This window comes from Phoenix dactylifera, chromosome 4 (genome assembly GCF_009389715.1).
Source record: "Phoenix dactylifera cultivar Barhee BC4 chromosome 4, palm_55x_up_171113_PBpolish2nd_filt_p, whole genome shotgun sequence".
NCBI lineage: Eukaryota > Viridiplantae > Streptophyta > Magnoliopsida > Arecales > Arecaceae > Phoenix > Phoenix dactylifera.
In genome coordinates, this window is record NC_052395.1 from 13,856,551 (window position 1) to 13,871,181 (window position 14,631).

At 37.8% G+C, this 14,631-nt stretch overlaps 1 long non-coding RNA gene and 1 pseudogene across 1 annotated transcript; one reads left to right on the forward strand and one right to left on the reverse strand.

The window, feature by feature from the left end:
* Positions 1 to 8,040: 8,040 nt before the first annotated feature.
* On the forward strand, positions 8,041 to 14,095 carry LOC103723463 (annotated as a pseudogene).
* LOC120110494 lies at positions 11,450 to 12,033 on the reverse strand. Its single transcript, XR_005511514.1, has 2 exons — positions 11,897 to 12,033; positions 11,450 to 11,819 (listed from the first exon to the last, which is right to left on the reverse strand). It is a non-coding gene; the product is annotated as an uncharacterized LOC120110494 (long non-coding RNA).
* Positions 14,096 to 14,631: the final 536 nt, after the last annotated feature.

A 14,631-nucleotide genomic window follows, 5' to 3' on the forward strand; every position in this document is an offset into this window, starting at 1 on the left:
TCCAACTCGCAATTGCATTGAGGTATCGTTTTGCTTTAAAGCAGACGGAGCATAGATGTTCTGTTGATTATTTATTTATTTTCTCTAGTATATAATTTTGGTTGCCTCCAACAGCCCAAAACATAATTATCGCAATGCATGATGCTTAATATAATATTTCAAAAATATTTAAATAAACAAAATAAATAAGAAATAGCAATCATATTGAAGAGGAAGCCAAAATACATCACTGTTAGTTTTAAATATATTGATTTGAAGTTGAAGAGACATAGATGATCATAACATTAGTATGTGTTTGCCATGCATAAACCATGATATAATCATGAATTATATATTTAAAAGCAACTTGCTTTTCTGCATTCTAGAACAAAGTTTCCAACTCTATCACATGTTAAAAGAAATGATAACTATATAACAATATACTAAACATAGAAAAGCAATTAATTTTAAGCTTGTATCTAGAAAATTCAACATTTCACAAAAATTGGTCTTAAACTTGCATGTAAAAAAGGTACTTTGCGGGAGTGAATGCTTATTACAGCAACATTGAAGGAAGAGAGATTTGGTGATGATAAAATATGGAGTGAGGAAATGAGAAATTCGTCGAGCTAACATGGCACTTGAAAATCAAAGTATAAAGTATAAAAAAGGATTTCTTTGCACATCTCCCACTTTCTCGCTTTTCTCATTTAGTTATATGATAATATACAAGAGGATGAATGGATTTTTTTTTCTTTTCTTTTGTTTCCTCATATCAGATTTATTAACGGACACTTGTATACAACTCACTCACTAAGGAAAAGAAATGAAAAAAAAAAAAAAATTGCACTTGACCCTCCAATTATACATCAGTCGATACATAGAGAAGGAAAACCTTCCAAATGTCATAGAAGTCCAACTTAAAAAAGATAGAACTGCATGGGCGAGCCAAACACTATGTACTACGTAGTTGATTCGGATCACTTCTCTTGCAAACTGAACTAGGGAGCATGGATGGGCCCTCAATCCCAAATTGCGTCACTAGTGGTTGATTAAAACAAACTATGCCTCAGTTCAATCACGGTCATGTATGCCTTACTTGCTAATAATACTCGTCACACTCTGTGGTATTTGCATGCACTTAAGACTGGGCCAGCCCCACCGACCATTGTCTTGGTCACCAACTCGAAATTTGTTGAAGACTCTTATCCAATTTGTTTAGCGTAAACAAGGATTTACTGAGGCCTAAATGCCTCCACAACCCAATTCCTCATTAAGCTTGGAAGAATCTTAGAGCAGGCAGGATCGAAGAGGGCAACTATTTGCGATCATCATATATATATATATATATATCATTTTTAGGTGAGGAAGTACTTGGTTGGCCTTCGTGTATCCACATTTCTGCTCGATCGATGCGAGTTGGACATGTTTGATCAGTACTTAGCATCATATAAATCATTGGTAGCTGAAATAAGCAACACCGTTGGAGTATAATTGAGGACCAAGTTATAAAAGTATAAGAATCCTTGCACCTTGGTCTAATGCCTTAGTCTTGATTATAATGAATGAAGCACGTGAAATAAGGAATTACTTGAATAAAACACTTAAAAAAAAAAAAATGAACACCGCTGAGAGTAGGAGCGGCAATACATAATCATTTAATCATTCAATCTATTGATGATCAAGCTAGATTATCTATTTAATAAATCCGGATCTATATTTTTGACTTGCAGTTTTTTGATCTTTTATGCATCTGATCCAATTTGTATCTTATCTGATCCAATCAGATTGTCATCCCTAACTAAGAGGCTCTGATCCAAGGCCTGTTTGAGGACTCTCAATCTGAGTTCTTCACAAAATCAGCAGCATAATATCTGGCCAGACAAAGTGTCAACTTATTTAGTAACTCTCTAGTTGATATAAGAGATCTAAGTTAATGACTCAATCTCGCCCTTCCTCTCTTTCTCTCTCTCTATCTGTCTATCTGCCTATCTATCTATTTGCCCTGGACTTTCAGCTATTTTAATTCTAAATATCTAAGAATAAAAATAAAAAAATATAAAAAACAACAAACCATCAGCAAGCGATAAAACACATTCACAAGCTACAGGTGATCACATGGAGTGCACCAACATCAAGACAGTAGTTAAGATACATGGGTGGACCCCTCTGACATGGCTTCCATAGCAGCCCTGACACATGGATAACCAAATTCATATGCCCCCGGATTCACGTTCCGGCGATACACCAGCAATCAAGAAAATGTCAGCAGGTCAAGCAACGAACCCGATCAGAGGCCACCACCAGATGCAAAGCCCTTTCTTTTGCCACTCCGGCATCCCGTGATTGCTCGTAATTATAGGCCCCTTATTGGTGTCCCAATGAGAACAGAAGTAGGGAGAGCCCCTCCGTCCCCTAAAAATTATAAGGCAATCAGAGGCCGGAGCTTCCAACTAAAGGATCACATGACCGAACTCCAGCCACAAACAATAAGAAAATGGTTACGAGCACAAAAGACACCCTGTTTTCTGGTGAGAAATGTGTGCTTAGTATTCCCTATATGGGATTTCTAGAAATGATCCGTGACTCCTCTGCTACGTTTCTTTTTTTCTTTTTTTTTTGGTTTATGTGTCTGGCGTTCTGGTTTGAGACAGCAAATTAATGTTGGATTCCATTTGTTTTTTCTCCTCAGGTGACAAGAAGCCATGGTAAACGGGAGACTCTGTTAATGTAGCAGAACAGGGGGGCAGCCTCCCTTATCACTTTTGGACAACGGATGAGACCAAAAGGAGATGATTTAAACCTTCATATGTGTTTGACACAGTAATTTTCTGACTTAATTATAGTGTAGCTCTATTTTTTATTTATTATGAATAATTAAAAAAAATTATTTTATGCTTCTTCTATTTCGATTGTCTTGCAAATCTACGTAGGCCTTTGATGATTTTTTTTAGCCGATTCGTTTTATTGCCCAGGACCACGACCATCCATGTGAGTTTACAGGCATTCTATTGTAAGGAGTAATCTATCCATGTGAGTTTTTGTATGATTCTTGATACGGAAAATTTGTGGCTTGGTAAATGGTTTGTTTGAAGAAACGTGGATGACAAGTCATAGGCAAACACTTCTCTCATGTTTATTATATCTTTATTTCACCAAGAAAAGAAGTTTCAAAAATATGCATTAAAGAAAATGGCTGAGTGTTGAAGTCGTTGCTCAACCAAGAGTCTTAATTTGAGGACATGTTTCTTCAATACCTGATGTATGTGTTCGGTTAGGAGGCAACCAAGTAGGTAACACCATACATAGCAAACTACCAGGATGGTAGCACGGTGAGAACGGAGCTTTGATTTCACCAGAGTGGCCCCATGTTCGAAACGCGCGGGCGTCGATTAAATGCAGAAACCGGGATGCCTCCCGTCTGGGTGAAGTCGCTATCTGGTCTGTCGTTACTTAGTGGTGCTGGTTGTGACGTACTCACATGGAGATAAGGCTGCTACACTGGTGAAGCTTCTGCCACGGGTAGGGAGGTTATGAGTAAAAAAAATTTCTATCCGCATCGAACACTCTCCAAGCAGGAAGGGGGCTCAGTGGGGGTTGCTACGCTGATGAGGTTCTACTCACCCCCCTCTTCCTTTTCCTAAGTATTAAAAAAAAAAAAAAAAAACCATACATAGCGCGAGATCTGTGTTGGAATTTGCACATAAGGACAAATTCTCCACCCTTAAATTATAATTCAAATATGCAAATGTGCAAGAATCCTAGAGAACTCTTACTTCTAAGGACACTATATTTGAAAATTGAAATATTCAGCTACAGGAAAAGCCCACATTTTCTACTGCCTAAGAGCAAGACCTTAACTTTCCTCTCGTTATATCACCTAATCCGAGATCAAGCTCTAGTCTTTCCTCTAGTCCAGGGCACGGGAAGCAGGCAACTCTAACAAAACCTTATTATTATTTTATGCGTGGAGTTCACGAGCGTCGTAGGGTTCACGAGCTCTGCAGCACTAAAAGACGGCTCTGAGGCCCGTTTTTCCAGAAGCTCCATATCGAGTGCAATTGATGGAGGTCAGCACCAATCAAAAATCCCACAACCTCCACTCTCAGTGAAAGAGATATGGTACAATGGAATGGTGAAATGAACTAGATTTTTCCTTGTTTGCATATAAAATTTCCCGAATTTAATATATCTATTAGATAAACCACTCTATCTTTGTTTTTACTGATAATTCTTGTATTGAACAAGTAGATAGATAGGATGATTTTTAAGGTTTACATATAATTGTTATACTTATAGCATTTCTTTTGAGAATAATCATAATTATTAATTTGGGACTTTGTAAGGTTAACATATAAAAAGCAAGAAAAAATATTAAAAAAACACATGAAGTGAGGGAGTTATTATATTAAAGATACTGAGCCAGTCTTATCGATTGTTGTATTGTAATTGCAATAGCTAATTTTTTTCCCCCATTTGTTTACATGTGGTAGAGGAATGCGTACAAAGACAAACTATATATTGGCTTCTAATTCTTTAAATTACCTTATATTTGCTCAAGTACAATCTCTTTTTGTCTGAACTCCATTAAAAATTTGATGGAAGCTCTACGAATATTTGGTGAATTTTGTTATAGAACAGTTGCAATTTGGTAATCATTGAGGAGCAGGTAGTTGAGTTGTTGCCATCTTTTTTTTTTAACAGTTTCTCAAAGAACATTTGACATAGGTATTCGTCTCCCTTTTTCTAGTTAGGGTTTGTTTAGAATGTTCTTTCTTTGGCTTCAATGTCTCTTATCCTTGTCATTTTTCTCGACTGATCTAATGCTTGCTTGTCGCGGCTAGTATACAACACACTCAATAATTTCAGCTAAAATTTATGCATATAAATATATACATAAAGTGGAACTATGTTAGATAAAAAAGAGCCATGGGGTCATTTCTAGCTATGATCCAAAACCTGGGGGGGATTAACCTCCTCTCTTTTCAATAAGAAAAAAAAAGGGGACATTCATGATATATAATTTTACAAGATCAGAATATGATGCATTAAAGACTTCGAGATTCATGTCTAGTAGATGAAATTACAAAAAATGTTAGCAGGGAGACGAGCAAATAATAATTTGCTTTTCATAATCATTTTGCAAAAGCAATATCTATCACGAATTGCATCTTGCCTAGTGGAAATATTGTGTTTCACTACATAAACAAATTTGAATTGCACACTTTATGTCATCATCATTCTTGTACCTGTGAGACTACTACATCTGCATTTGAAATATTGTCATGCATGGGATGGATGCCATGGACTTTAAAGACAATTTTATACCTATGTTGAAATTAGTTTCCGCGGATGCTTCAAAATTGTAGCACTGTTCTTGAAGATGAGCTCCGAATTTTCTACGCAAGCTTCAAGAAAGTAGCATTTTTAGAGATGGTGATCTCTCCTGGCATTATTTTTACAAGAACTTTTGACTGTATTGCTAAATTTTTTAGGAGAATATGGAGCAGACCAATTCCACCATGACTTTCTTGCTACTCCTTTTCAATTTCCTCCATATTGTGTAAAATCTTGTTTAACCAACTGAGCCGATTTGATTATGATTTTAAAAACTTACGGTGATTATTAGTATAAAGCTCTTGATGCTGATTTGATTGCTTTTGTCTACTAACTTATTGACTAATATCAAATCTTTCAAATTATGATCATAATACTTGTCTATCAAAAGTTAGTATATAAAAAACTAATACATTACACTATTATAATCAAATTATTAACACTCTAAAAGAGCAAATGTCAGGTGGACTCTCGACCATCCTCTCTCAACACCCATATGCATACACATGTAGAATACCCACAAAGGGTGATGGCATGCATGAAACGTTCCTAATATGAAGTATTCAGTACGTATTTTTGGGAAAACCATAGATGATAAAACTTTAAGTGAGAAGCCTCTGCCCCCATGGGGTGTTTACCACTCATATCATATGATCATGGTTGGTTCGTGCATGGGATCTCATAAAAAATATCAGCCAGACCAACCATGCACTCGTAACACACGGGTGGTAATACTACTGCAGACGCAAAGAATCCGTGCTCATATAACTTCATGAGGCCTACAAACAAATGTCACACGAATGTTCTTCATATAAGAAGTTATTAGAATGTTTTTTTTTTTTTTGAAAGGAAATCAGATTAATCAATTGCGATAACGACCTTTAAAGTTGCTCGATTATAGTTTAGACAGCAATCTAGAGTATCTACAAATCCAATGAACCAGCCGAAGAGCAGAAACATTAGTTTGGATGGAACCGAAATGGGTCAAGTCCTTTCCCCATTCAGGAAAAGGATCTACGTTTAGATTTTGAGACAAAAACAAAACCGCTTCACTGGTTAATCTATGGGTGTTTAAAACCAGGCACCTACACCTCCTCGTAGCCTGCAACCTAACAGCAGGACTTCGCCATGTGGCGAAGTAACGAGGCACGAGGGGGTAACCAAGATACGTACGTGATGTGGAAAATGCCAAGGGCTCCATCGTTAAGACATTCACATCATACACGATCCGATCACCCTCTGATGGCTGTACAATAATTGGGATAGGCTGGGATCTTGTAGGTACGGTGGATTTTTAGCTGACGTGAGATCATAGATTCATATCCAATATTAATTAGCATTAGTTTTTGCAATTTGCTAGTATAGTATGGTATCCTTCTTCACATAGATCTCTAACATGTACCCACACGCATTTGCATGCAAAAATACTTCCTCCTTTTCTGACCAAAAAAAAAAAAAAGTTTAACTCTGTACACAAATACTTCACATTAGCTATTAATATTCAGTTGTTGCGAATGTTTATTACCAGGCATATTTTGTGATGCATATCTATAGTATTGCAGATGCCCGTAGCATATACAAATATGGTAAGCTCCTTAGAGATTGGTTGATGCCTATTTTTTCGTAAGATTAAATATGACATATATAAATGTTATCCCAAAGTGTGTCGTACTCAAATGTTTTCTATTTATACATTTTATCTATATTTGATCAAACTCAATTCAGTGAGCTTGGCACTTTGTCTTTGGGAGAGCCTTCTCATTCCTCTTCACCAAATTTTGGTCTCATATTGATTGAAGAATTGGGTTCTGAGCTTTAGTTGTACGGCGGTAATTGGAGGAATGAAAGGTAATCCGGTTGGCCCCTCTCCTCCTGGCAGTTGGTGGGAAGTAGACAGTACGATGCTCGCGCCCGTGACCGTTGCACGTGATCACAAGGAGCTGTTATGAGACAAGCCGTGGTTGTACCAAAAAAAAAAAAAAAAAAAGACAAGCGATGGCCCAAAGACCCACTCACGTGTCCTCCTTTGGCTTTTCCAACAACAGGAACTACAAAGAAAAAGGAAATGTAGACAATAAAAACAATGGCAACCTGTAAAGAAGTGTATACAAATTAATGCGATAATATTACTCTCCAAAAAAATAAAAGAACAGCACTACGACATCAATTGCCTAAGAAATGAGTAGAATTTAAACACCTGATTTCATATAACAATTAGGGTTAAGAATGTGGAAGTAATTATCTTCGTGTCAGCTCCGATTAGATGAGTTTTTCTGATATTTTTTTTCAAAAAAAAAAAATAGTAGTCGAGAGCTGGCTGTGAGTCATGGAGGTGTGCTAGAATTTTACTTTGTTGCACCTTAAACCTCAATTTCAGAGTATACGTGATAGTCCACCAACATACTTTATCGTTGCATTCCATTTTATACTAATGACTCAGATCTTTTCATAGTTTTACTCAAAATTGAATGGCTTTGGGTTATTGTTTTGATTGGATAATATTATGCACAAATGGTAGCAAGTTGGGGAATAAACTATTCCAGCAAATTGTGACAATAAAGGGTCCGTCCATAAAGGATGAACTACTTGTGTGATAACAAAAGCAAAAAAGTGAGGCAGCAGAGGAAGTGGACATTTAAATTCCTTGGCAATTATTATTTTTGTTGTTGTTGTTTTCTTTGGTGAATGATCGAGCGTCCATATTGCTCCTTATGTGGGCAGGTGGTCAGAGGATGTGGCTATTTAAACCTGCCCTTCCCTCCTTTCGCTTCTCACCACTCGCTCCCTCGCCCCCTCTGTTTCTTCCTCGCCTTCACACACATCTCAACACATCACGTACACACCAACATCAAGATGAGCAGCGTGAGTCTAAAAGGCCTTGGGGTGCTGCTTCTCCTTGTCTTTCTGGTTTTGTGCTCCACTTTTGATGTGGGAGACGGGAGGAGAGGCAAGCATTGGAGGCAAAGGAAAGCTCCATCTTCCTCCTTGGCAAAGAAGAAAGGAAAGGGTAAGAACAGCGGAAGTCACCACCATGGTGGCGGAGGAGGCCAGTCGAAACCGAAACCCAGCCCGGGCGAAGCAAGTCCGGCCGCCCCGCATGCAGCGACGTTCGACGTGCTTTGATTTTGGAGCAAAGGGTGATGGAGTCACTGATGACACGAAGGTGGCTGACATTATCTTATCTAAGTTTTCCATTGGAATCAACTCAACATTCTACTACAACAGGGGAGATCCCTGGTGCTTTCAATGACTGTTAGTTGGGGTTTAGGCCATAAAAATGCCAATAACCAACCGGCATTGTTCTGTTTACTTGGCATTTTTCACAAAATTATAGCCAGTATTTCTTTGGCTTAGTATTCCTCTGGGTAGCGGCAATGGGCATTTGCAGCCCCAGATGTTTTGAGGTTTGGTGTTTATTGTTATTGTTACTTTCTTTCCCTTTTCATAAATCTTTGTGTTTTTCGTAGGGACAGTACAAAAATAGGTATTTGGTAAATCAGCAGGGTTTTACATACAGGAGCCTGTTAACTATTCGTTACCTTTTTTTTCAGAAAAGATAGACATATAATCTTGTTGCAACTGCAGCCCTGTGACCAAGGGCTGGTGTCCATTTTTGATGGGATAAGACTTGTTGCTTTGTTTGTTTGCTTCTCTGTTTGTTTCTAAGAAGATGGCAGTTGTTTCTCTGTTTGTTTGTAAGAAGATGGCAGTTGGCAGGATATTTCGTATCCTCTGATCTACCTCTACCTCTTTTTAATAAACCGAATTTCACAATAACATGCCGATATTTAAATTCGATGAGATAAGGCTTGTCGTTTATTTACATGTTTATTGAGAAGTAGGTATTTGATCTTTGGCTTCTTTTTTTTAATAAATTACAAAATTTTTCTGAAATTTATGTTTATTATATTTACATCCAATAATTTATAAAATTTATATCTAATTAAATTAATAACGTCAGTAAATCCATTTACCCTCATATAAAAACTCAAAATTACTTTTGAATGAAGAGAAGAATACATATATTTTCTTATGTTATTGGGCACACGTAAGGTTATTTTGGTCATTTTTTAATTTTTTTCTGACGTGATATTTAGGTTTCATTTAACGTTAACGGTTTGACTAACACCCTGTTAAATTATGGATTAAAGCATTGGATAAAAATAAACCTTATGAGAGGTTTTCATATTATTGGTTGTATATGTAATTCACTTCTAATCTCAGAGAAATTTTTGTAATTTATTTTTTTTTCTCTTATTATGAAGCAGAATTGAAATGTCTGAAATCAATCAGAGCACTTGTATATCATGAGATGGATCATAATTTAGTAGCATGCACAAGTAATACCGGATTCTCATCATGCTTTGCAATTTGATCTCATGAAATGCAGGCATTTGAGGCTGCATGGGCTGCTGCTTGTAAAGTGGAGGCTTCTACCATGGTGATCCCAGCGGAATCTCAATTCCTGGTTGGACCAATCTCATTCTCAGGACCTTACTGCCAACACAATATTGTATTTCAGGTTGCAACATGCTTCTGCATCAGTTATTTGGTTACTAGGGTCTCCTCTGTGACCTTATTTTCTCTGCTTATAGAGGTGAAATTGAGTAAGGTCGTGGTCTGGGTCAGGACCCAGGTCTGAATCATAGCCCAAAAATCTCAGTCCAGAATTGAATCATGTCCAAGTGACCCACTTGAATCCCTGTTTGCTGCTTGTTTTAAACTGACTTTTGGCTGACACCAAGTGAGTTTCTACTCCCCATGAGTTTAACTTGGTGATTTCAGACAACAGGCAATATCAGCCACCAGTCATTCACTAACTGGCAATAATCTGTGACAGTAGCGAAATCATGTCAAAATAAGTGAAACAAACATTAGCATGATTGTCCATAGGTGAGTATAATGCAAAAAGACACCAAAACTAATGACAAGGTGGTCTCTCTTGCAGTTGGACGGGACGATCATTGCTCCGACGAGCTCCAAAGCTTGGGGTTCAGGCCTGCTGCAGTGGCTTGAGTTTACCAAGCTCAATGGAATAACCATCCGAGGTAGCGGCATCATAGAAGGGCGAGGCAGCGTCTGGTGGACGCACTCTGAATCTGATGTCGACCCTGTAAGCATCATCATCTCCATCTCCCATTCACTTGGTTGCAAGGTCTCAATGCCACGAGTTATAGCAGCTGTTATTTCTCAAAAACTTGCACGGATAGAGAAATTTTCCAACTGATCTGTCCAAATCTTTATTGACTGAATCAAAAATAATTGACTGCTAACAGAATAACAAAAAAATAATTTTTCCCACTGTCACATAAGTATGAATTTAAACATATTTTTAATAGTGAAAGCGAGCAATTGTCAAATAGCAGCTGAGATCTTCATACCAGTTATTGATATTTATAACCAAACAGCCTCCCTCCAAAATCATTAGAATGATCATTTGTAACAGCCACTAATTTAATTAACCTTTTACAAAAGGTTAAAAAAAGAGAAAAAACAATTACCGAACTCCATCATTCATTTTAAGCATCCATATCTGCTGGCAGGCTGGTGTGTAAATTGTATCAGAAATATGGGCTTCCCCAGTTCCAATTTCCACTTGATATTCCAGACTCATTTCTCAGCTTGATGACTGTGATGCAAAGAATCATACTTTGAGTACCGACATGAAAATATTTACCTGTATTTATTTGTTGCAGATTAATGTCAAGCTCAGTGCCAAAATGCCACAGATCAAACCAACAGTAAGAATTTTATTCTGGCAGCTGCTTTTTTTTTTTGACTAAACAATGAGCAACATTTCCAGTTGGAATGAATAACACTGTGATTTGCTCTTTTTCCCTTTTGTTGCAGGCTCTGAGGTTTTATGGGAGTTTCAATGTAACAGTCACAGGCATAACGATACAGAATAGCCAACAATGCCACCTTAAATTTGATTACTGTGAAGGAGTTCAAGTCTTCAACATGACCATCTCTTCCCCTGGTGACAGCCCCAACACAGACGGAATACATCTCCAGAACTCCAGAGAGGTTTCCATCCATCACACCAACTTCGGTTGCGGTAATTCCACTACCTGGTAAAAAGTTCTCACTGTATCACAGTTTCAAAGATCATCCAGGCAATTGTTAACCACCATTTACTGCCAGCAAACCTTTCATTGTTCATTTGTAACGAGAATAGCAGTATAGGGGCCTACAATAGACTGAACAAGTTCCTCACCGCCCAAGGTAGGGCGTGAAAGAAAGAAAAGGAAAGAACCAAGAGGAACCCATTCCTTATGTCCATCTCACAAGTTCCACTTGTGCCATCTTTAGCTTCCCTGCTTGCATTAAAAATAACGATACCGAAGATTCTTTAGGCTGTCTTGCATCATCCCATTGGCAGCCATGCTTCATGCATAAACAAGACTAGACGTTCCTTTACCAAGTAGAGATGGGATCCGCTACACTCCCTTGAGACTGAAATGAGGCATAAAACATCATCAAAGACTGTTTCTGTTCTTCACCTACAACAAGGAAAGGAAACAATAAGAGGGTAAAAAAAAGGACTCCAACATTCTAAAAACAAAGGCAACGCAATTACCTTTCATGGTATATATCCACTGCATAACAGAGCACATACTGCAGCGGTCAAACAAGTCTGAAAATACCACATGCTTGCTAACATTAGCGTTTTGGTTTGTGTTACACAGGCGATGACTGTGTCTCCATCCAAACAGGATGCTCAAATGTATACATACACAATGTGAACTGTGGACCAGGCCATGGGATTAGCATAGGCGGACTTGGGAGGGACAACACCAAAGCATGTGTCTCCAATATAACAGTAAGGGATGTCAACATTCACAACACGATGACTGGTGTCCGAATCAAGACCTGGCAGGTAACAAATTTCTCACCTCCATAACAGACCAACCATGTAACAACCTTATCAAATTCCCCCTACATACTACAGAGTACTTGTGAAACAAGAATTTTTTTTCTCCTTTCAAGATTTCATAGTGATGCAGCATCAAGAATTCCCATTGAGAATTTTCCCTTCTATCAGAGCTGCTGTATAAAACAGAGGATGATATCCTTTGAGCCTATAAGTTACCTGGAGATGTTAATTGCTAAAGACTAAATTGTTTCCATAACATTCGAACTGCAGGGCGGCGCAGGCTCTGTTCAAAGCATAAGATTCACAAACATAAAAGTCTCGGAGGTTCAAACACCTATTATTATCGACCAATTTTACTGTGACAGAAGATCTTGCAAGAACCAGACATCAGCAGTGGCACTGTCAAGCATTGCATATGAGAACATCAAAGGGACATTCACGGTGAAACCAGTACATTTTGCATGCAGTGACAGTATGCCTTGTTCAGACATCAGCCTAACTGAGGTAGAGCTCGAACCACTGCAAGAACATTACCACATGTATGAACCTTTCTGCTGGAAGGCTTATGGGGAACTGTACACCCCAACTGTTCCTCCAATTATTTGCCTGCAAACTGGAAAACCAACAAGCAACCGGATCCAATCTGATCATGACTCATGCTGAGTTTGCTGACAATGTCTCAGTCAAGTGATATTGGTGTACACCCCTTCGCACCATTAATCAGAGTACATATATATAAGTTTACATTAGCAGCATTACAGTTATTACAACAGTTTACATTACATGCTCATTCAAGGCATATACTGCCATTGCTGAGCCCTAGGATCATGCTGGTTCAGCATCTCTATAGTAGCGCATAGAGAGAGAGCTTGCTATGGTGGATGCCACTTTCCCATATTTGGGGAATATAGACATCACTTATGCTAGATACTTAATGGCTCAATGTTTGGAAAGTATAAAACTCCTATGTCGATTCTCCATTTGTAAAAAATAAACTACTCATGGCTATTTGAAAGCATTATGGATACACTCACATCTTGATTTTTCAGAAATTGCTACTTCTAACAGTAAAAACTTTTCATGCCCAAGAAGAGAATAAAAAATTACAAACAGACACTGGAAGTTGTCCAAGAGAAACTCAAGGTCTTAAAAGAAAACTGATGCTTCAGGAAAAAAAGATTTGATATGGAGAATGACAGATCACAGCCATTAACAGAATAAATGGCACGCATCATTTTTCATATCATGCAGATGGAATGTTCGAGGAAAGCTTCCATCTTAAAGGATCAAAGAAAACTAATTGATAAATTTTGCAAATAGATAAGGTCTATAAAAGTACGAATGAGGTGCCTTGTTAGAAAACCTAAAAGGGTATCTTTTTTTTCCCCGATACAAAATGAATTCTATCATGCACTTAGATAGGAATAAAATTTACATGTTGCTGACCTTAACTGTAATCTGGTTAAAAAGGAACTACCACATAATTCATCTAAGAATGTAACTTCTAGATGAAGGAAGAGGTATAGGGTAGAACGACCTAAGGTTACATTGAAGTGACAGAGTCTTGGTTGGGATTTTTCAGAGAAGAGGCGAAAAGTGATCTATAACCAACAAAACCTTAACTAATGATAGAATCATTATCACTGGCCTTGAGATCATCATGAAAGGGCCCTCATGCAGTCATCAGCATGAGGGGTAGAAAAAGCATTGGAAAGGGAGGGTATTTTGGTTTATTTTCATGATGTCATGTTTTAAGAATGATTGTTGTTACTTTTATGAGACTGTCATTTAGTGGTCTAATGAATTGTTAGGGTGTCCTGTTAGCTAAATGATACAATGCACAATATTCAGCATGTACACATGACCTCTTTCTTGATTGTCTGATACAATATTTTTTGTTTTGCTTTTGAAAAAAACTCCTAAAACCCTCAGAAAAGAGTTTAAAATTCTAAAATGTTTTAAAAAAAGGTTTGGTATCATTGCTGGTACCCATTGCGTGTCAATGCATGTTGTCCACCGGCAACATAGCACGCCAGTGGACAACATGCAGCACATGTTATGCCAATGGACAACATGCGGCGCATGTTATGCCAGTGCCCAGCCAGCACATGATATTTAAACCCTTGGTCAAATCCCACGCATATCCACATCCCAAGGAGTCTTATAGGTAGCTAAAAAGAGAGATCTAAATCCACTTCAGACGTTCTCCTTCATTCCTACATCGTCAAGAGTCACAGTTTTACTTAATAAACTTGTTACACATAGACAATTTCTCAGAACAAGGAACCAACCTGTGAAGAAATCAGCAAATTATTTTCCTTCTTCTAACAGACTGCTGATTTTCAGGTGTGTCTGTTAACTGTTTCTTTAAATATATAGGAGTAGGCTTGACCTTACCGTTGTTTTTTATTATATACACAGCTCCTTTAACAACAGAT